Raw genomic sequence first — 25,274 nt, forward strand, 5'->3', positions numbered from 1 at the left:
AGCAACGACCACTTTGGTAAATACAAACGGAGCTGTTGAAATACCAAATGGGAGGACCCTGAAATATAGATTATGCATTTCCCCTCAAATCGGCAGGGTGATTCTTAAAAATTTACTGAAAGCTGGAGCTATAGGAATGTGAAAATATGTCTCTCAAATCCAGAGATGCCATCCGATCCCCTCCGAAAAGTGTTGACTTGACTGAAGGTATTTTGCTTCTCTGTGGAGACCTGTCTCTCTGGTAATGCCTCCGAAAACCCCTTGTAGGTTAGGGGAAGTGAGTTCTCCTTCAGCTGGGACAATGGTGCACATTGACTTTGAGAGGCTCCACAGGTTCACAGGAGCGGGTGTGATAGTGTGACTGTGACTACTAATAACATCAGGGCATTAAAGAACTTCATAGGGATAAGACAAAGGATACTGGAGAATGTTTCATTATAATTGGACCATATTTTCATGGATTCACATATCACTAGACATGAACGACCACAGGATAAGTCTATGGCCCTATTACACGGGACAATTATTGTGTGAATTATCACTATATTGTCCGAATTTAAATGATAGTCATTTTGTGTAAATGCAGGCAACAATCAAACGAGCAACGAGAAATTGTTCATTTGGAGCCGACACCGTTTGCTGTAATTCCAGATTCGTTCACTAATCGTTCAGCGTAATTCCACATTGTTCCTTCATTTGCAGGGATCAGATGGAGGAAACGATCGTAGTAACGTTCATATCTAACGACCATCGTTTTGTGTAATATAGCGGACAATTTCAGGTTACCGATAAACGATCTCATTTGTGATAGTTTATTGTCAAACATTGCTTCGTCTAATAGGACCCTAATGGTCCTTTTACATGGCGTGATTATCCTTCAATTTTTCACGATAATGATCGCATTTGATCGATAATCGGCTCGAGTAAACACAGCGAATGATCAAGCGATGAGCGATTAATCGTTCATCATGATCTTTTAACATGTTCTCAAATGGTCATTAGTCGGTCACTGAAAATTCGCAGATCGCTTCGTGTAAACAGTCTTTCACCGATTCACCCTATGTATGAGATGGGCTTAAAGGCTGGTGCGCATGTGCACCAGCAGCCTTTTCTCTCCCATTCACTCTCAATGAAGACGCCGAGGAGGAAGAAGACCCGGACCGCCCCCAGCTCTGACATCACCCGACACCAGAGAAGAGGACCGTGACGACCGTAATAGGTAATGTATATATTCTTTAACTTCCGGGGTGGGGGGTCGGAAAGTGGGGGAAGGGGGCCAGACCGGGTATTTAACCACATTACAAAGTTATATAACTTTGTAATGTGTGTTAAATAAGCCAAAAAATTTTTTCGCCGGAGTTGTCCTTTAAGCGATCTTAAAATGATCGCAATAACAATTTTTGAAACAATTTATCGTTCCATCTAAATGCTGCTCGTTACCATAAAACACAGTTACTTCAAAATTGTTAATAGTTCGATTGGGTGAATTATCGCTCCATGTAAAAGAACCATTAAGGCCCTGTTACACAGGACAATTGCAAAATAATGCAAATTATTGTTATATACTTCGGATTTAAACGATATCATATAAATGCAGGCGACCAAAATCATTGTTAATCGTTCACTGTAATTCCACATTCGTTCGGTGCAATTCTGCATTTGCGATCGTTTATAGTGAACACTCGCTTTATCTTATAGGACCCTTAGCCTAAAGACGTTATTACACATCGATTTATTGTGTAAAGATTCACTATAACGATCGATCGCTAGTGAAGCGAACAGCTATGCGGATGATCAGCGAACTACCAATTTCTCTGCGGCTATGTACAAATACAGCTCAGCTACATGTACATTACACACATACAGCTCAGCTACATGTACATTACACACATACAGCTCAGCTACATGTACATTACACACATACAGCTCAGCTACATGTACATTACACATATACAGCTCAGCTACATGTACATTACACATATACAGCTCAGCTACATGTACATTACACACATACAGCTCAGCTACATGTACATTACACATATACAGCTCAGCTACATGTACATTACACATATACAGCTCAGCTACATGTACATTACACATATACAGCTCAGCTACATGTACATTACACATATATACAGCTCAGCTACATGTACATTACACACATACAGCTCAGCTACATGTACATTACACATATATACAGCTCAGCTACATGTACATTACACACATACAGCTCAGCTACATGTACATTACACACATACAGCTCCGCTACATGTACATTACACACATACAGCTCAGCTACATGTACATTACACATACACAGCTCAGCTACATGTACATTACACACATACAGCTCAGCTACATGTACATTACACACATACAGCTCAGCTACATGTACATTACACATATACAGCTCAGCTACATGTACATTACACACATATACAGCTCAGCTACATGTACATTACACACATATACAGCTCAGCTACATGTACATTACACACATATACAGCTCAGCTACATGTACATTACACACATACAGCTCAGCTACATGTACATTACACATATATACAGCTCAGCTACATGTACATTACACACATACAGCTCAGCTACATGTACATTACATATATACAGCTCAGCTACATGTACATTACACACAGGGCTCTGCTGCAGGCATATATAACACACACACACAGCTCTGCTCCACACACATCACACACAGACAGCTCTGCTCCACACACATCACACACAGACAGCTCTGCTGCATACACATCACTTCAGCTCATCCAGCACAGCAGAGTCCTGCATACACTGAGCAGCAGCCCCTGATCATGTGACTCCTCCTCCTCCAAGTGACTGATCACATGACTGTGACATCATGGCAGGTCCTGGAAGCACAGGGGAAGCACACGGCTCCTGTACAGCTCTGCAGGCGGAGGGATGTGTGGAGGAGCTGGGGGACAGCAGGAGGATTAACCCCTTCAGGATTCCGTAGTTTTGGGTGTGAAGGATGAATCTTCGTTGTATTGTTCTCCGCCGTTGAGGTCGCTGTATGGGGTATTGTTGTATTTTGTATTTGTGTCATGTTTCAGCCTTTCGCATATTGTAGGATTCTCCTTTGTTGCCCATAGCAACCAATCACAGCTCACTGATCTGGTAAAATGAAAGCTTAGCGGTGATTGGTTGCTATGCGCAACAAAGGAGAATCCTACTATAAGACAGAGCCCTAAGTCTTCCCCCTTTGTTTCTGTGTTATACAGGAGGCAGGATGGAGCCCGGTCAGGAGGTAAGAGAGGTGCAGGTGTGTGACGTCTGTGCACGCTCCCCCACTGCTGCCGCTCTCCGCTAAAAAAAATGCCATGTCACTTCTTTGAGCAGAGGGAGGCAGCTGCGGAGGAGCGTGCACTGTCCCATAGACGGTGTATGACACACTGAGGCGGGATTCCACAGCGGAATTTCGCCTTTTTTACTCAGTGTGAACATACTCTAAATTTAAAGTGACTGTACCACCAGGCCGAGGCTGAAGCACTGAAGGCGGCCGACCCATCCTTAGTGGGAAGAAACCCCAGCCCCTCCATGACGTGACTCCATTAGAATCAATGGAACCCTATCATAGAGGGGCGGGGGTTTCCTCCCACTAAGGGTGGGTCGGCCGCCTTCAGTGCTTCAGCCTCGGCCTGGTGGTACAGTCACTTTAAAGGGGTTATCCAGCGCTACAAAAACATGGCCACTTTCCCCCTACTGTTGTCTCCAGTTTGGGTGGGGTTTTGAAACTCAGTTCCATTGAAGTAAATGGAGCCTAATTGCAAACTGCACCTGAACTGGAGACAACAGTAGAGGGGAAAGTGGCCATGTTTTTGTAGCGCTGGATAACCCCTTTAAAGTGACTGTACCACCAGGCCCAGGCTGAAGCACTGGGGTTGGGCCGACCCACCCTGTGTTCATACACAATTGTTTTCGCCCTTTTTTTTAGGCCTGATAACTGCCTTATGGTTTAAGAAATGAACAAAAAACAGGTTATTGTGTTTGTTAAAGGGTACCTATCATTTAAACAAACCAATACAATTTCATAGCGAAATGTCAGAGGTTTGTATCGGTCGGGGTCCAGGTGCTGAGACCCCGACGATCTTCATCTCCATCTCCATCTCATTGCTAAAGTAGCAGTCGACAGAGTTATAACAGAGCCCAATGGAACGTCTGGTAATCGCTGTACTAGAAGTTCCATAGGGCTCCATTATAATTCTTTTGACTGCTACTTTAGCAGTAAGATGGAGATGAAGAGACAAAGCGCGCCCCTTCATTGTAACGAGGGTTTCAGCACTCTAGGAAAATGTTATCCCTTCCTAGACATTATATGACATTATTCGACTTAAAAAGGAGTAACTTAACCCTTTTATGACCGAAGGTCATTGATTCACAGATGAACAGGTCACAATGAAGCAGCGCTCTCCTCCTCACCTTCTAAGAGCTATAAAACTCTAATTTTAACTCTAATCCGCCTACAGGGATGGTTACGGTGTAATTTTTTTTTGCGCCATGGTCTGGTATGAAAATGGTAAACGTTTTTTTTATATTTAATTTAAAAAAATCAGCACTTATCCTGTCACTGACTTCCTTACAAGCCGCAATCACTATAGATTAAGAGGTTAATGTCAGGCAGCTTCGTGACTGTGGCTGCCTGTCGTTACCTCCGGCATTGGGGACATTAATGTGTGAAGGGCAGATCACATTAAAACGGAACGTATATGGCCGTATTGTGGATGTGAAGGAGTTAAAAGGAGGGTTTACTCAATAGCAGCACATTGGAGCACTTGTCTGCCAAAGGCTGGAGTATCAGACATATCTAGGCTGTAGCGCTTTACAAAGGAGGATGGACTTGCCCACATAGCTGATCTCTTCTAATGGAACTGTGACTACAACCAGCAAGTTGCAGTGGAGTGAGTAGAGTGAACTCTCTAGACCGGTGGCACTCGATGCATACTATAGAAAAAGCTCTTCTGCTTTTCTCGATTACTTAACTCTGTCTAGGGAACATAGGACTGCTCTTCTAACATCCAGTTGTGAGAAGATAGAAAATCTCCTGGTATAAGTTAAATGCAGAAGAAACTTTAGGTACAAAACCTGGCATTCTGTGAAGAGAAAGACAGTCCCCCAAATTTCCAAAATATGGCTTGTGATTCGCTTATATACCCAGCAGAAGCGATAGCTACACAGAACAGGTCGTTCTAGAAAAGAAACTTGATTTTTACTTCAGAGGCACATAGGGTGGTAGAGCTGAATTGAGCACCACCTGAAGGTCCCAGGAAGGATTTGGTTGCTTTAATGATGAATTAAGATTTCTCACAGCTTTAAAGAATGTTCTCACAAGGGGATCTCGAAAATATTTTCCACTCAAAAAAGAATTGATGGCGGAAAACAGTTTGAGAGTATTTAGTCGTAAACCTTTTTAAGATCCTCTTGGAGGAAATGAAGAATCTGTGTGAGAGAAATCTCTGATGGTAGACTTGCTTTGAATATCTTCCAAATTCTAGCTTAAGTTTTATGAGTAGTTGGCTTTCTAGCATTGGAGAGGGTGGAAAATACTTCCTCAGTGAACCCCTGACTGTCACGTAATATACCAACCAAGACATAACATCTTTGTATCTAGATGGTGGATAAGTCTCTTTGTATGTAGATGGTGGAGCCGTCTCTGGGAACGCAGATTTTGTTGGAAGAGAATTTTCCAATATTTGCCTTTTGAGAGTCTTAATGCAAGAGAGAACCAAGCCTGACAGGTCAGAAACGTTTGAAAATGGCTCTTGCTCCATCCAATTTCACCTCTTCCAGACAGTTTGAGGACCAGCATCTCTGTACCCAGCTGTTTTCGACATGCGCTTCCCAGGCGGAAGCATCCGTGGTGAGAACCACTTTGTTCTGAGGAGTCAGACATTTTCCCTCTTTCAGTTGACCATTTAAGATCTTGGCGAATTGACCAAAAGATCCACAGCAGTTTGTCTAGAGAAAAATGACTTCTGTTCCAGGCTGAGAGGATGCTAACTTGAAGATCCCTTGTAGAAGTCTTTGCCGAAGAGACCACGTCCAAGGTTTAAGTGAGACAACCCAGAACTCTTATTGCTGTTCTCACCATGGTAATGGGTTCTGAACCAAAGACCAAACTTCTTATAGGATATTTGAAATTCTCTCAGTTGTGAAAAAGGAAGAGACATATGGCTGGAGTCTAGACGAAACTCAAGAAATTAAATTTTCCAAGAAGGAATGAGATTTCTCCCGAGTTGACTATGAACCCATGATCCTGAAGAAGCTGAAGCGTAGTCTGCAAATGGGAGGAACGGAGAGCTTCTGATTCTGCTTTCACCAGCCAATAGTCGAGGTAGGGGACGAAGAAAGTTCAAAAGAAAGGCATGTGAATTGTAGGTTGATTATATCCTCTTTGTTTTGGAGGGCAAGCCTGAGGAATTTTCCGGATAACAGGTAATATGGGTGTGTGGAGATAGGCTTCCGTTAAATCTTTTGAGGCTTCCGTTAAATCTTTTGTGCCCATGAAGTCGCTTGGTTGCAATATGGAGATGACGAAGTTTTCCATTTTGAAATGCTTCTCTTGAAGATGTTTGGTGAGGTAGGTGAGGTCTATGATAAGCTGATGATTGTTGTTTGGCTTTGGAACCGTGAAGCCGAGCCGAGTGTCTCTCATCATAGCGCGGTGCCTATCCATAGCTCCCCCGCTCCCAGCATCATATCAGAGATATCCGTGCGGAACATGGAACATGTAAATAAGGCCTAAGTACTATGTATAACTATTGAAAGTCTCTTCTGCCTCATTCCATGGGATATAAAATTAACCCACTGTTGTGCTGCCGTAGGACGTCCAGGAATGTGAATATTTTTCTATTTTTATCTCCAGTATGTGTTTTTTTTTATTATACGTTTTTATGTGGTTTTTACACTCCCCATCTCTATTCCCTTCAGGTTCCTACAGTAACATCAGCCGCTGATATCTTCTACATGAGACCATTTTCCAAATTGACTCATCAAGGATGAAGACAGACAGGAGCAAGATGGCGGAGAGGTTAATAACCCTCACCCTAGAGATACTCTTCCGGCTTACTGGAGAGGTGAGGGATTCTGGGAGTGATGTCATTATGACATCATTCTTATCTATAGAATAACAGATGGATAGGACTGGAGAGGTGAGGGATTCTGGGAGTTATGTCATCATGACATCATTCTTATCTATGGAATAACAGATGGATAGGACTGGAGAGGTGAGGGATTCTGGGAATGGATGGAGTGATAGTAATGTGTCTCTCCATACACAGGATTACACAGTAGTGAAGAAGTTCTCTAGGGGGCGCTGTGGGGCCCCTGGGTGTGAAGGATGGGGAAGAACCCTGAGCCCAATCCCGGGGCCCCTGATACATGAGGAAATGGAGGAAGAGAAGATCCTAGAAGTCACCAACAAGATGGTGGAGCTGCTGAGTGGAGAGGTGAGACTGTGGCTGCTGGGAATGCTGGGACATTATACAGTAACACCACTGGAGGGGTGGGGGGGATGACTGTGTGATCATTGTGTGTGTCAGGTTCCTATAAGGTGTCAGGACGTGGCGGTCTATTTCTCCATGGAGGAGTGGGAGTATGTAGAAGGACACAAGGATCAGTACAAGGATGTGATGCTGGAGGATCAGCAGCCCCTCCCATCAGCAGGTAATAGACAGGACTATATACACACCTCCTCTCTGTATTATCTGGATGGAAAGAATGAATTCAGTCTCTGTATGTGTTCCCTCCAGTCAGATCCAGTAAGAGAACAGCACCAGAGAGATGTCCCCGTCCTCTTCTCCCACAGGATCAGGATCAGGTAGATGGAGATGTTCCCTATGATCTGTACATCCCACCTGACTTCTCCTACTGTCTGATGACTTTTACAATATTTCTCTCACATCTTATGAATCAGGGGGAAGATGGGAACAATATTAATGCTCCAGAGACAGATATGAGCAGTGATGAGCAATATATAGAGGACAACACTACAGAAAAGGATCTGAATTATATTGATGCTATAGACATAATAATAAAGGAAGAGACAGATGTGAGCGATGATGAGCAGTATAAGGAGGATATCACTACAGGAAACTATCTAAAATATAGTAATTGTAGAGACGTAAGGGCAAGAGAAGATGCAGAAGAGACACACATGAGCAATGATGAGCAGTATATGGAGGACATGTCTACTGAGAAAGATATGAACCTTATTAACACTACAGATATATGGGAAGAAGAAGAGGAGATAGATGTAAGAAGTGATGAGCAGTATAAGGAGGACATCCCTACAGGTAACCGCCCAGGTGAGTAGTGACCACTAAATGCAGAGAACAGTCACACATTCTCCTCAGTCACCGGCTGTAACTATTCTGTGTGGAATATTATAAGCTCTGTGTCCTGTCAGTTTTCCAGCTATTTAATCATTCAGTCAGAATTCTGATACAATATAGATGAAATGTCACACTGCTACAGGCAATAATATGTCATGTGTGGTGATAATGTATAAAATACAGTGGTGCCTTAGATTACGAGCATAATTCGTTTAGGGACGGTGTTTGTAATTCAAATCACTCTTAGACCAAAGCAAATTTTCTCATAAGAAATCACTTATATGCAGACAATTGGCTCCACACCCCAAAATAATGATTTTTTTTATTCTGAATAACATGTAAAACAAATGAAACAAACAATGAGAAGCAGCTGAATATGTGATATTATAAGTTACTGTACAGTATAGCAGCATGTGGTGTATAATGTATAGTAACTGTATAACCCTGATAACACAGCAGCAGCTGGATATGTGATATATAAGTTACTGTACAGTATAGCAGCATGTGGTGTATAATGTATAGTAACTGTATAACCCTGATAACACAGCAGCAGCTGGATATGTGATATATAAATTACTGTACAGTATAGCAGCATGTGGTGTATAATGTATAGTAACTGTATAACCCTGATAACACAGCAGCTGGATATGTGATATATAAGTTACTGTACAGTATAGCAGCATGTGGTGTATAATGTATAGTAACTGCATAACCCTGATAACACAGCAGCAGTTTGTAGATACAGGATGGAACTGCAGATCCCCACAGTGCAGTAGTGTAGTACAACAGGCTGGAATAGAGAAGCAGGGCTGCTGTCAGAGGTCTGTGTGGTCATGTGACAGCAATGGGAAAGGGGTGTGTGCTTAGCACGCACCAATCAGGAAGGGAGAATCACAGAGCTGTGCAGGAGGACAGTGACAGAAACTTTTCTGTACTGCAGTGTTTATAGCTAAGTGTAAGTGCAGGCACATTATAGCAGCAGTGTGCAGGCAAATTATAGCAGCAGTGTGTATAGCTGAGTGTAAGTGAAGGCACATTATAGCAGCAGTGTGTATAGCTGGGTGTGAGTGCAGGCACATTACAGCAGCAGTGTGTATAGCTGAGTGTGAGTGCAGGCACATTATAGCAGCAGTGTGTATAGCTGAGTGTGAGTGCAGGCACATTATAGCAGGAATGGAGAGGATGGGAAACAGAAGGGTTGACAGAGACTGCACGGAGTATGAAGGAATGAGCAGGGGGAGAGAGGGGTTACAGCTATGAAGAGATTACCTCCACAGTCCTGTCCCCTGATGCAAACTCCAGCCTGAAGTGGATCTGCTATGTTTTGGAAGGTAAGGGGGACGGAGTACAGGGCTGTGCCCCTCCCCCACTCCCCCTCCCACCCAGTACAGGGAGCTCTTACACCAAGTTATAATTTTGAAAAACTGTGAGCTTTTTTTGCAAAGCGCTCTCAATCCAAGTTCATCTAGTTGTGGATTAATTCTGGTACTCCTAATGTGTACTCCAATAACACAAACGGTGGTGGGGGGGGGGATTTGTGTGTGTCACACTGTGAGATTACTAGTCCTGAAAAGGCCTTTTTGGTGTTTGTTAACTAGTTGTCTACCTAACTAATAAAACTAAGCCCTACACTACCTCAGTCCCTGCCCCAGCAGCTCTGCCAGTCAGCTATCAGGATGCAAGTGAATAGAGCATCAGAATACTACACCTAGGGAATAGTATCTGCGAACGAGTATATTCGCTTATCTCTAGTTATAACCTTTTGATCCTCTTGTTTAAGAGAGCTCCCATCATTTTTAGCGCTGGTGATGTCAAGCTAACTGGCCTGTAGCCTCCAGCTTAGTGTAACTTCGCTTATCTCTACATAAAAGGTTAACTCTTAATGTATGCAATATTCTTAAGGTTATATTACTGTTTTGGCAGATGAGTATACCAGGAGATCAGAAGGACATCCAATGTCTTCATCCTTTACAGCAGATGATGATATCACACAAGATACATATGAAGAACGTTCTATTACCCCAGATACACCCCCAGCCCCTCACAGCAAAAATCTGGCATCTGATTCTTTTAAAAAAGTCAGATCTTCCTATTCCTCACAGACTGTTAAGCAAAGTAAAAGCTCCAGTAAGGATGATGAACGTGAAGGAGCTGACGCAGAAAAGCCTCCATTTTCATGTTCACTATGTGGAAAATGTTTTACCTATGAAAAATGGTTTGTGGCACATCAGTTAATGCACACAAGAGAGCCATATTCATGTCCGGAATGTGGGAAATGTTTTGCTTTAAAATCACTGCTTTTAAGACATGTCATAATTCACACAGGGGAGAAGCCATTTTCATGCCAAGAATGTGGGAAATGTTTTGTTCAGAAATCGGCTGTGGTTGAACATCAGAAAATTCACACAGGGGAGAAACCATATTCATGTTCAGAATGTGGGAACTCTTATTCTCGGAACGCCCAACTTGTTAAACATAAGAGAATTCACACCGGGGAGAAGCCATATTCATGTCATGAATGTGGGAAGAGTTATAGTCTCAAATCAACTCTTGTTGAACATCAGAGAATTCACACAGGGGAGAAGCCGTTTTTATGTTCCGAATGTGGGAAATGTTTCACTTTGAAATCACAGCTTGTTAGACATGTGAGAATTCATACAGGAGTTAAGCCATTTTCATGTACGGATTGTGGGAAAAGTTTTACTCAGAGAGCGCATCTTCTTCACCATCAAAAAACTCACACAGGAGAGAAACCATTTTCATGTCCAGAATGTGCGAAATGTTTTGCTTTAAAATCACAGGTTGTTAGACATCTAAGAATTCACACAGGGGAGAAGCCAGTGTTATGCCCAGAGTGTGGGAAATGCTTTACTCAAAAATCAGCTCTTGTTGACCATCTAAGAACGCACACAGAAGAGAGGCCATTTTCATGTTCAGAATGTGGGAAACGTTATAAAGGGAAAAGAGATCTTGCCACTCATCAAAGAATTCACTCAAGGGAAAAGCTGTTTTCTTGTTCAGAGTGTGGAAAATGTTTCATTGTAAAATCAAAGCTTGTTAGACATATGAGGATGCACACAGGGGAGAAGCCATTTTCTTGCCTAGAATGTGGGAAAAGTTTTGCTCAGAAATCGTCTCTTCTTGAACATCAGAGAAATCACACAGGGGAGAAGCCATTTTCATGTTCAGTATGTGGGAAATGCTTTACTCAAAAGTCAACTCTAATTGCACATCAAAAAACTCATACAGGAAATGTACTTACATGACAAGAACCTGAGAGAGGTTTCTAAATTATAGGGCTAAATGACCCCACAATGGACCCGGCCCGTCCTAGTCGTTATAACTACAAACTTTATTTACAAACTTATATCTACTGTAAGTCCGAGATAGAAGTTTAATGTAGCTTAGAAAGATGTCTAATGTAGTCACTGTATCTCCTTCACTGCGCATGCAGCTGACATCACATGTCATATTTACAGGTCAGCCATGATAGCTAAGTCCACCCGGATCGGTCAGAAGAGTCGGTGGTCTGTGTACTTTGTAGGGCTAGGAGTCAATAAGTGAGAATTAGTACGGACGCTGTGGTGATAAAGAGGGGGTGGCCGTCCTCCCATGTGGGTGATGATGTGGAAGGCCAAGCTCAGGTAATATAGGCTATATGGACTATAGTGGACTGTATACTCTGCGGATTGAGAAGAAAGAGGGCAGAAGCTGGTTAGTTCAGCAAGGGGTAGTTCAGCAATATTTTTTTTCTATCAACTCAACTGGTGCCAGAGATTTGTAATTTACTTCTATTAAAGAAAATCTCAAGTCTTCCGGTACTTATCAGCTGCTGTATGTCCTGCAGGAATTAGTGCTCTCTGTTGCCACGTCTGTCCATGTCATGAACTTCCCAGAGCAGTAGCAAATCCCCATAGAAAACTTTTCTTGTTGTCCAGACTAGAAACAATACAGCACTTCCTGCAGGACATACAGCAGCTGATAAATACAGGAAGGTGAGTTTATTATAGCAGAAATAAATCACAAATATCTGGCAGTTCCTGACACCAGTTGATATGAAAGAAATTATTATAATTTATTTTTGCTTAACTACCCCATTTAGGAGGTTGAAAGGGATGGACTGGTGATAAATGGGTCTAGAGGCAGGGGACAGAGCAGGTTGGTTCAAATATTCTATGTAGGAAGAGCAGTGTGCAGTCTGCTGGATAGAACGAGGTGAGACAGGGCGGGATCTGTCAACTAAAATGGTCTATACGTCATGTGAAGCGAGAAGTATACCACTGTATAGGAAAGAAGTGGGTAACATGTCAAGAGACAGTATAGGAGTGTTGGATTAGTCATGGTGTCTGTAGTAAGATCTGATTTGGGTGTGCACATTATTCTGACTCTTTCTGTGAATGTGAAATTTGATTGTCCCACTGTTAGGGCCCCATTCCACCGGACGATTATCATTTGCATAATCGTTAACGATTAACAATCTCAAACGACCGCTATTGTGAAAGACCTGAAAACGTTCACTCATTTCCATGGAACGATAATCGTTACGTGTAATCGTATTTGCGATCGTTTTCTCTTTGCTATTGCATTCGTATCTACTGCAAACGACCGAACAATGTCTTATTCAATGCGAACGATTTGCGAACGGGCAACAATAAAAATAGGTCCAGGTCTTATATTCTGTGAATGTGAAATGTGATTGTCCCACTGTAAGGGCTCTATTCCACCGGACGATTATCGTTCGCATAATCGTTAACGATTAAAAATCTCAAACGACCACTATTGTCAAAGACCTGAAAACGTTCACTCATTTCCATGGAACGATAATTGTTACTTATAATCATATTTGCTTTTTTTTTTCTTCGCTATTGCATTCGTACCTACTGCGAACGATTTGCGAACGTTTTGCGAACGAGCAACGATAAAAATAGGTCCAGGTCTTATAAAGTGATCAACGATTTCTCGTTCGGTCGTTAATCATTAACTGCATTTCAACCAAATGAATATCGTTTAGATTTAAACGATTTAACGATAATCGTCCGGTGGAATAGGGCCCTAAGAATAAAGTTACACTATAGGCCACCTTCCCGCTCTCCGCTGCAGGTCGAATAAATCCCCAAGTGTGTATGTTGCCCAAGTCCATATTGATTTTCCATTTTCCATGCATCATTTTACTTCCATGACTCCATTATTTTGTTTCTGTGATGGTTCTTCCCATTATTGATCTATAAGATATTAAATATTTGTGCCCATGGTTGTTCCCCTTGCCCTCACCTCTTCCAATCTGTACCTTTCTGATGTCCTAAGCACCATCTCCCTATGGACAGTCCTGAACTCCACCCCTCTCCCTCGAGGCCTGTGAAAGTATTCATCGTGTTTTCGTGTTTTGCTACCTCACAAACTGGAATTAAAATAGATTTTTTTTTTGAGGTTTGCATCATTTCACATGTCGAAAACTGCTCTAGCTCCTTCAGGTTAGATGGTTTCTGCTGGTGAATAGCAATCTTCAAGGCTGACCACAGATTCTCAATTAAATTAGTGCCTGGGCTGTGACTTTTACACCCTTTCCCCTAAACCACTTGAGTGTTGCTGTAGCAGGATGCTTTGGGTCATTGTCCTATCAAAAGGTGAACCTCAGTCTCAAATCATTGACAGACCGGAACAGGTTTTAGACAAGAATATGCCTGTATTTCGCACCATCTATCTTCTCCTCGTTACAGACCAGTTTCCATGTTCCTGCTGCTTCTTGTGTTCTTGGGGTGATGAAATGTGTTGGTTTTGCACCATAGAGGGGTTGTTAATGTTGATAACAAAACCATGATCCTTGAGAGTCCTCGGAGTCAGAAGATGATGCTGGGATAGAAATTCTTGAGATGGAGCTTTGATCAGCTGATGGTCTAAGAATCCTTGAAGTCTTAGATGAGCCGCCAGGACCACGGCCACTTTGGTAAAGATTCGAGGAGCTAACAAGAGGCCTCACGGGAGGCAGCTGAATTGGTAATAATCGGACGACCCCCTGAGGATACTACAATCCTGAGAAATCTGAAATGACTTCTAAGAATAGCAATATGCAGGTATGCGTCTTTGAGGTCAAGGGTTGCCATATAATCTCGTTGGAGGACTGCAATGACAGATCTGATGGGCTCCATCTTGAAATTTTCTTGCCAAACACCGATCAAGGAAGGTGAGGTCGAGGTGACCAGTCTCCAGGATCCTACCTTTTTGATGTAGAGGTACCTCCTCCAGTGCTTCTTTTAACACAAACTCTTGAATTAGGCTGCAGACTTGAGGACCGTAATGATTGTGGAAAAAAGTATGAGTTGGAGTGCCGATTAGCTCCAGAGAGTAACCCCTTGTCACCACAGCTTGGATCCAGAAGTCTGATGAGGTTAGAGACTAGATGGCAGCAAACTGAGCCAGCCTGCCCCCCACTCTGCAGCTGGCATCAGAAGCTGGATCTCTTACCGCCTCCAGACGTAGACTTTTTGTATGGGGAATTGTCCTGGGACGTGGACTTATGCTGCTTAGGCTTCTGCTGGAAACACCTCTTGGCAGGGACCTCCGAAAAGACTTCTGCTGTGCATGGCACATGGGAAAAGCAAATATTTTTTTTTTTTTGTTTTTTGGAGTAGGCTGTGGTCCTACAAAAAAAACAACAACACATAATATCGCCTGCCCATTCCTTTAGGCACAGAGCCCTTCTAGCTGCCATAGAAGATGCCATAGTCTTGGCATTGAGGCGAATTATATCCATAGGAAAATCCGCCAAAAATTCTGGAGCCAGCTCCATGCCAGGAATGTCCTTCAAAACATCTTCTTAGTGGACCCCATCTTTAGGGACTTTGGCAAGTTGGCTGAGCCAGACCCTGAGTGCTCAAGCGACAGCCTGGGTGTCCCCCAGGTACACATGTTTTAGAGACCCATGAGACTGTCCATCTGGTCTCTCAACATAACGGAATCAACAAACTGCAACATTGATGATTTTTTTTTTTCAAAAAAGCCTAGCGACTGCCAAATCCACCTTGGGGGACTCCCGTGCCTCAGAACACTCAGGGTCCAACCTGTAAACTGATCTAAACCTTGACCCCAGATCAGCCTTTTTCCAAGGCTTGGCCCACTCAGCCTGTATAAGGGCAACAGTGGCTGGTTGGGCAGAGAGTGATGGGAACTCTCTGAAAAAAACAAAACACTTTTTTTAGGTAACTTAGCAGAGCTAGGTTCACTGCCCTGATGAGGGAAGCAGTCTGGTCTCTATTAAAGAGATAGTGGCCATCAGGGAGACCTCTTATCTGGAATACCTCCATTAGAGGAGGAATCAGAGCCTGAGTCATCCGCAGAAGACGAGCGACAGCACCAGAGACAATATATAGTGACAGTAAATGGGGAACAGAACACTCCACTAAGTACCTGAGCTAAACAAAGGAGGTGCTCCTGGCAAGGTGCTGGACAAGACACATGAAGGATGCCATAAATCAGCGGCACTGGGCTGGAACCAAAAGTGACCCGAGGCGCAGGCAAATCCTAGAAACGCCGCTCCCATAAGCTGTAGCTGAGACCAGGAGAAGGGAGCGGAGCCACCCAACTCCACTGATACCATGTGTGTGAAACAGCCGCCCACCCTCCGGTTCGCCCGGAAGCTCCCACAGGAAAAAGAAGCTGAACCACATAGGGAAGACGGGACCTCCACATAACCGCCAGCACAGTAAACTCCTTGAGGACGGGTGAGCCCACACATGCCGATGGCCATTCTTCCAAGAAGAGCTCTATGGAGTTTACAGCTTATTGTGGTCGTATGGACAGGCCTTCTCTGCTTGGGAACTCTTCAGCTCCTTCAGATTACCTTTGGTCTCTGTGTTGCCTCTCTGATTAACGCCTTCCTTGCCCGTTCTGAACATTTGGTGGACGCCCTTTCTTGGCAAGTTTGTTGTGGTACCATGTTCTTCCCTTTTGATGATTGATGGTGCCCCAGGAATCATCAGAGATTTCTATATATATATTTTTTGTAACCCGACCCTGACTTGGACTTCTCCACAACCCTGTCCCTGACTTGTTTGGAGGTTTCCTTGGTCTTCATAGTGTTGTTTGGTTAGTAATGCCTGTCGCTTAACCGCTTCGTAGAAGCATTAAAAGTGCCCAAGGAACTGACACAAAATGCAGGACACTTGGTGCCAGTCTTCTTTTACATCCTTTCCAGTTAGTAGTGAGAAATACAGTGTGTAGGAGTTGGTGCTGATACTACCTGGTATGCCATCTACTAGAATATCTGAAAGAATGCAAACATAAGGTAACAGTCCTGACGCATGTAATAAAAATAGTGACACAAAATAAACTGATGTGAACAAAGTCATGGCCTCATGTTCTTAATGGTAGAATATCTTATATTCTCTGTTTAGCCTATAGGGTTCCATGGTTCTAGGTGTGTATCCAGAAGGCTTGTCATACTTGTGATCTTTGTATCCAATTACCACTGCATGGCATGGGTATATGCTTGAAGCCGGACTGACAATGTGTTTGGACGAGCAGATTCCTGGTGGGACACCGTTTTCTGGGACATGGTGTATGATGCTATTAGATTCGGGGACATGGTGTATGATGCTATTAGATTCAGGGACATGGTGTATGATGCTATTAGATTCAGGGACATGGTGTATGATGCTATTAGAGTCAGGGGCATGGTGTATGATGCTATTAGATTCGGGGACATGGTGTATGATGCTATTAGATTCAGGGACATGGTGTATGATGCTATTAGAGTCAGGGGCATGGTGTATGATGCTATTAGATTCGGGGACATGGTGTATGTTGCTATTAGATTCAGGGACATGGTGTATGATGCTATTAGATTCAGGGACATGGTGTATGATGCTATTAGATTCAGGGACATGGTGTATGATATTAGATTCAGGAACATTGTGTATGATGCTATTAGATTCGGGGACATGGTGTATGATGCTATTAGATTCGGGGACATGGTGTATGATGCTAGTAGATTCAGGGACATGGTGTATGATATTAGATTCGGGGACATGGTGTATGATGCTATTAGATTCAGGGACATGGTGTATGATGCTATTAGATTCAGGGACATGGTGTATGATGCTATTAGATTCAGGGACATGGTGTATGATATTAGATTCAGGAACATGGTGTATGATGCTATTAGATTCGGGGACATGGTGTATGATGCTATTAGATTCGGGGACATGGTGTATGATGCTAGTAGATTCAGGGACATGGTGTATGATATTAGATTCGGGGACATGGTGTATGATGCTATTAGATTCGGGGACATGGTGTATGATTCTATTAGATTCGGGACATGGTGTATGATATTAGATTCAGGGACATGGTGTATGATGCTATTAGATTCAGGGACATGGTGTATGATGCTATTAGATTCGGGGACATGGTGTATGATGCTATTAGATTCAGGGACATGGTGTATGATGCTATTAGATTCAGGGACATGGTGTATGATGCTATTAGATTCGGGGACATGGTGTATGATGCTATTAGATTCAGGGACATGGTGTATGATGCTATTAGATTCAGGGACATGGTGTATGATGCTATTAGATTCAGGGACATGGTGTATGACGCAATTTGATTCAGGGACATGGTGTATGATGCTATTAGATTCAGGAGATGTGTTGCATGATGATATTAGATTTGGGGGAATAGTGTATGACGCTATTGGTTCAGGGGCATGGTGTATGCCGCTTCATAGTGCATATGTGGCTATAGTGCCATTATTACTTACTACATGGGACATATGTAGCCACAAGGGAATACCTGGATACATGAGCCTTACTTCTGGCCACATGAGGCATTTCGGAGTACAGGAAGCCTATCTAGCTGGTGAGGGCATTATATTTGGCCAGAGGGCAATGTGACTACAGGTGGAATACCTGGATACAGGGGGCATTGTTTACTAGATACCAAATAAATGATACCATGCAACTACTTGGGAACAGAAAGCAGCACGAACAGACTTTACAACACTTTTCACTTACTCCCCCCTATAACTGGCTACAGGCGACTTTGTGACTGGGAAACACAGACCAGTCACATTGTTATTGGGGGGGGGGGGGGCGTTACTGATCTGAGAAGGAAATGCTGACAGAGACTTTAAAAGAGGTTATCCAGGAACAGAATAAACAGCTGATTTCTTCCAAAAACAGCGCCACAGTTATCCTTAGTTTGTGTGTGGTATTACACATATACAGCTCTACAATGTACACATACAGCTCATCTACATGTACATTACACATATACAGCTCAGCTACATGTACATTACACATATAGCTCAGCTACATGTACATTACACATATACAGCTCAGCTACATGTACATTACACACATATACAGCTCAGCTACATGTACATTACACACATATACAGCTCAGCTACATGTACATTACACACATATACAGCTCAGCTACATGTACATTACACATATACAGCTCAGCTACATGTACATTACACATATACAGCTCAGCTACATGTACATTACACACATACAGCTCAGCTACATGTACATTACACACATACAGCTCAGCTACATGTACATTACACATATATAGCTCAGCTACATTACACACATACAGCTCAGCTACATGTACATTACACATATACAGCTCAGCTACATGTACATTACACATATACAGCTCAGCTACATGTACATTACACACATATACAGCTCAGCTACATGTACATTACACATATATACAGCTCAGCTACATGTACATTACACACATACAGCTCAGCTACATTTACATTACACATATACAGCTCAGCTACATGTACATTACACACATACAGCTCAGCTACATGTACATTACACATATACAGCTCAGCTACATGTACATTACACACATATACAGCTCAGCTACATGTACATTACACACATATACAGCTCAGCTACATGTACATTACACACATACAGCTCAGCTACATGTACATTACACATATACAGCTCAGCTACATGTACATTACACACATACAGCTCAGCTACATGTACATTACACATATACAGCTCAGCTACATGTACATTACACATATACAGCTCAGCTACATGTACATTACACACAGGGCTCTGCTGCAGGCATATATAACACACACATACACAGCTCTGCTCCACACACATCACACACACAGCTCTGCTGCATACACATCACTTCAGCTCATCCAGCACAGCAGAGTCCTGCATACACTGAGCAGCAGCCCCTGATCATGTGACTCCTCCTCCTCCATGTGACTGATCACATGACTGTGACATCATGGCAGGTCCTGTAAGCACACACCCAGGGAAGCAGCTGGGGGACAGCAGGACCATTAACCCCTTCAGGACTGAACAGTTTGGGGCCTTGAGGACGAATCCTTTTTATTCTTTTCCATTGATGCATCATAATTACCATCTCTTCCTGTTTCCCCTCAGCTGTTGTTTGTGCTGTGAGTTGTATTTTGTGTTTGTGTTATTTTTTAGCGTGAGGATATATTCACACTGAGAAAAACAGGCAGAAGTTCTCAGCGAGTTTCCAAGCAGAGTCGGCAGCGCACGTTCCGCTCTAAATTTCCGCCTGTTTTGCACAGTGTGAAAGGGCCCTTACGCATAGTCTTAAAGTAAAATCTCCCTTGTTGCCCATAGCAACCAATCACGGCTCAGCTTTCACTTCTCACGTTGATCTGGTAAAATGAAAGCTGAGCTATGATTGGTTGCTATGGGCAACAAGGGAGATTTTTACTTTAAGACAATGTGATAATTTTTATTCCATTGGTTTAGGCTATGTTCACACTGATTTTCAACAACTGTTATTTTACTAAAGAAAACCAGTGGCCCACATTTACTAAAACTGTCTACGTGCAAACTTAGACTAGACAATCTTTAAATGTTCTAGGTGTGTCAGGTTGTCTGCCAAAATTCTGGCAGAGACACATTAATAAATCTGGGCCAGTGTGTGAACATGGCTTTATATTATTAAACGCTCTGATATTGCATTACATTCATACCCCTACAGTTACATCATCTGCTAATAATTTAAAATCATCAAGAATGAAGAGCGACCGGAACAAGATGGCGGAGAGGATAATAACCCTCACCCTACACATACTCTTCCTGCTTACTGGAGAGGTGAGGGATTCTGGGAGTGATGTCATCATGACATCATTCTTATCTATGGAATAACAGATGGATAGCACTAGGGAGGTGAGGGATTCTGGGAGTGATGTCATCATGACATCATTCTTATCTATGGAATAACAGATGGATAGGACTGGAGAGGTGAGGGATTCTGGGAGTGATGTCATCATAACATCATTCTTATCTATGGAATAACAGATGGATAGGACTGGAGAGGTGAGGGATTCTGGGAGTGATGTCATCATGACATCATTCTTATCTATGGAATAACAGATGGATAGGACTGGGGAGGTGAGGGATTCTGGGAGTGATGTCATCATGACATCATTCTTATCTATGGAATAACAGATGGATAGGACTGGAGAGGTGAGGGATTCTGGGAGTGATGTCATCATGACATCATTCTTATCTATGGAATAATGGATAGGACTGGAGAGGTGAGGGATTCTGGGAATGGATGGAGTGATAGTAATGTGTCTCTCCATACACAGGATTACACAGTAGTGAAGAAGTCCTCTAGTGGGCGCTGTGGGGCCCCTGGGTGTGAAGGATGGGGAAGAACCCTGAGCCCAATCCCGGGGCCCCTGATACATGAGGAAATGGAGGAAGAGAAGATCCTAGAAGTCACCAACAAGATGGTGGAGCTGCTGAGTGGAGAGGTGAGACTGTGGCTGCTGGGAATGCTGGGACATTATACAGTAACACCACTGGAGGGGTGGGGGGGGATGACTGTGTGATCATTGTGTGTGTCAGGTTCCTATAAGGTGTCAGGACGTGGCGGTCTATTTCTCCATGGAGGAGTGGGAGTATGTAGAAGGACACAAGGATCAGTACAAGGATGTGATGCTGGAGGATCAGCAGCCCCTCCCATCAGCAGGTAATAGACAGGACTATATACACACCTCCTCTCTGTATTATGTGGATGGAAAGAATGAATTCAGTCTCAGTCTCTGTGTTCCCCACTGGATGCAGTGGGGGCAGTAAGCAGCAGTCTATATAAACTGCTGCTTACTGTCCAGCTGCAGGAGCACAGTGCCCCCCACCCCGACAAGGTGCTGTTGTAAGCATAGTGGCTATTACAGCCCTGCCCAGGACTCCATTAACCTTCTGGAGATCTCTGGGGGGCAGTTTTAATTGAAGGTTATATTACTGTTTTATTCTTGACAGATGAGTGTACCCGGAGATCAGAGGGACATCAGATATCTCCAGATATTACAGCAGGTGGTCAGATCACACAAGATACATATGAAGAACATTCTATTACCACAGATACACCCCCAGCCCCTCACAGCAAAGATCTCTCATCTCATCCTTTTAAAGAAGTCCGACCTTCTGATTCATCACAGACTGTAAAGCGAAGTAAAAGTTCTAAAAAGGGCGATGAACATCAGAGAGGTGATACAGAACAGCCTCCATTTTCATGTTCAGAATGTGGAAAATGTTTTACCTATGAAAAATGGCTTGTGGCACATCTGATGATGCACACAAAGGAGAAGCCATTTTCGTGTCCAGAATGCGGGAAACGTTTTACATTTAAATCACAGATTGTTAGACATCTAAGAACCCACACAGGGGAGAAACCGGGTTTATGCCCAGAATGTGGAAAATGTTTTACTCGGAAATCAGCTCTTATTCACCATCTGAGAGTTCACACAGGAGAGAAGCCATTTTTATGTTTAGAATGCGGGAAAAGTTATAAAGGGAAATCCGATCTTGTTATTCATCAAAGAATTCACTCAGGGGAGAAACTATGTTCATGTCCAGAATGTGGGAAAACGTTCATTGTGAAATCAAAGCTTGTTAGGCATTTGAGAACTCACACGGGGGAGAAGCCATTTTTATGCTCAGAATGTGGGAAATGTTTTACTCAGAAATCAGCTCTTATTCACCATCTGAGAGTTCACACAGGAGAGAAGCCATTTTAATGCTCAGAATGTGGGAAATGTTTTACCCAACAGTCAGCTCTGATTGCACATCAAAAAACTCACACAGTAAAAGTACTTTTATGACAAGAACCTGAGAGAGGTTTAATATAGGGACAAATGACCCCACAATGTCTGCAATTAAATGATGAAAAATGCAGTTTCTCTTGATGATGACGACTCCATTTCTGGCCTTCTGGGCTCATACATATATGTATATATACAATGTTTCCCCGAAAATAAGACAGTGTCTTATATTAATTTGTTCTCCCAAAGATCCGTTCTAATTTTTCCATGAAGAATTATTCACGTGTCACATGCACAGCAGGGACAGACCGTACAGTATGGCGGCTTCCGGCCACCAGGGGGAGATCATTACAGCACACTTGTACAGCACAGCAGGGACAGTGTACAGTGAGGCCACAGGTGACGGGATAATGGCAGGCTGTGTGCAGCCTTCATCTTCTGCATGTAGCTGCTCTGCAATGGACGGTGAAGGTAGGAAACGAGGGCGATTCTTTCATGCTTCCAAACAAAAACTTTTCTAGGTTGGAAATGGGGTGTGTATATATATATATATATATATATATATATATATATACTGTATATATCTCATCTTTTGTTGTTCTCTTACTGTCCTTTTTACACTATCCGATATAGGGCAGTGTATGGTTGCAAGCAAGCGCTGATTAGTGCTGACATGTGCCTTAACAAGGCTTGCCTTATGGTCCTTTTTAGACTGAACGATTATCGCTCCGTCTAACAGGACCATAATTCTGCAGCTCGGCCACAAAAAAACAATTGCTGCATCATTTGTGTGGACATGTGAACATGTATTATTATCATACGCACATGTCCTGTTTACATCACTATCATGTTATGTTATGCTAGGTTCACACTATGTACAAATGACGGCCATCTTTTAAAAAAACGACCATCGGTGCACAAATAACGGCCATTATGTTTGAAATATTGGACATCATTTGCACTGTGATGGGCAGTCTTATGAAAGACGGACGTTATTTCTACATAAAAAGCAAATAAATAGCCAGTACTCCACAAATACTTATTCACACTGTGCAGTTGGCATGCTGCCGTGGCTAACATACAGACAATAACAGAGAAAATGCAAGTGTCGGAACTCACCGCATATACTACCTCCGTCGTACACATGATGAAAACCTGTTCTAAAGATTTAATTTTTTTTTCTTTGTTTTTATTAAAAATTGAGGTTCTTAGAAAACCATTTGATCAATTAAAATGTACTAACTCACCACGTTAAAGGAAGCCTGTCACCCCGGCTGCCTGGGTCGGGGCGTTGGATCTCTGGTTAGCGCACGCACGGCTTCCAACAGGGATTTCTCGGCAGCGGGACGGGGTCCGGGATCGGGACTTCGAGGAAGGGGGCTCCAACCGGCAGCTGGGGTGACAGGTTCCCTTTAAGGTGAACCCCTGAGAGATGGTCCCTACATTAGCAATAGCCTCTCTCGGACTATAAATCTACAAAACTGGACATACAGGATCCAACATCCTTTTTACATAGTGTGAACTTTGCCTATATGTCACCTGTTTCTGTTCTTTCCTGTTGTGATAAACTAGATGCAGAGAATCTTTCCGGATTTACCCTTTTGTATTATCATCACTCGTTGGAGTTGTTTTGCTGTTTTTGTTACTCCAATAAATGAGTTTTTTAAAAAAGGAAATAGATAGAGGCGGGAAATTGTTGTGAGGCTGTTGTATAATTGTATAACCGACAATGTACTTCGGTAGTCTCAACTTGAGAAAACAGTGAGAATGGAAGCATAGAGAAAGTAGTGGTATCAGGGTAGCTTCACACACACCGTACCGCTGCGGATCCGCAGAAGATTTGATCTCAGTAACTGAACACAGCATCAAATCTGCACCATCAAATCTGCTGCGGATCTGCTGCAGATCCGGTGTGTGTGAAGGCATCCTTAAGGTAGATATGTACACTATTTGCAGAATTGTTAGGCAAATGCGTATTTTGATCACATCATCCTTGTTTTACTCCAAGCTGTATAAGCTTAAAAGCCAACTACCAGTTAAGTACCTCAGGTTATGTGCATCTCTGTAATGAGGTGGGGTTTGGTCAAATGACATCATAACCCCGTATAAGGTTAGAAATGTATAAAATTTACCTCTGAAATTTGTATTTCCTGGAGTCCGAGGCAGCACACAAATGGGTTAATGGATTCCGTTGACCCGGAGCAGAAGGGTTAATCTAGCAATACAAGCAAAGAATAGATTAATCCACTGCACCTGGTGACCCCCTATAAAGGACAAAGGAAACAGTCAGACCATTGTATTGTATGCAGCAATTAAGTTTATTGGGGGGGTATATTGTGCTGCCTCGGACTCCAGGAAATACAAATTTCAGAGGTAAATTTTATACTTCCTGATTGTCCTCGGCAGCACACAAATGGGACATGTAAAGCAATGTAAAGAAAAAAAGGGGAGGGATCTTAAGACACTATAGCTCCTTGGAGAATGCTCAAACCAAAGGCTGACCCCTCCGTTGCTGACACATCAAGACGGTAGTGCTTGACGAAGGTCAATGCAGATGACCAGGTTGCAGCTTTACATATATGATCCATCGGTACATGGCATCTTTCAGCCCATGATGCTGCTGCTGATCTTGTTGAGTGAGCCTTCACATTAATTGGACACTGAAGATCTTCTTTGGAGTAGCAGTATTGAATCAGGTCTTTAATCCAACGAGATAGGGTTGGCTTGCTGGCTTTATTTCCTCTGTTTACTCCTTGGTACTGTAAGAACAATGCTTCAGATTTTCTGAACTATGCCGTTCTTTCTAGATAGGTAGAAATGGCCCTTTT

General features: G+C 42.9%; 1 pseudogene; it reads left to right on the forward strand.

Annotated features, from left to right (window-relative positions):
* Positions 1-2,904: 2,904 nt before the first annotated feature.
* On the forward strand, positions 2,905-22,696 carry LOC138786856 (zinc finger protein 665-like; annotated as a pseudogene).
* Positions 22,697-25,274: the final 2,578 nt, after the last annotated feature.

The sequence above is a fragment of the Dendropsophus ebraccatus genome, chromosome 3 (assembly GCF_027789765.1).
Source record: "Dendropsophus ebraccatus isolate aDenEbr1 chromosome 3, aDenEbr1.pat, whole genome shotgun sequence".
Classification (NCBI taxonomy): domain Eukaryota; kingdom Metazoa; phylum Chordata; class Amphibia; order Anura; family Hylidae; genus Dendropsophus; species Dendropsophus ebraccatus.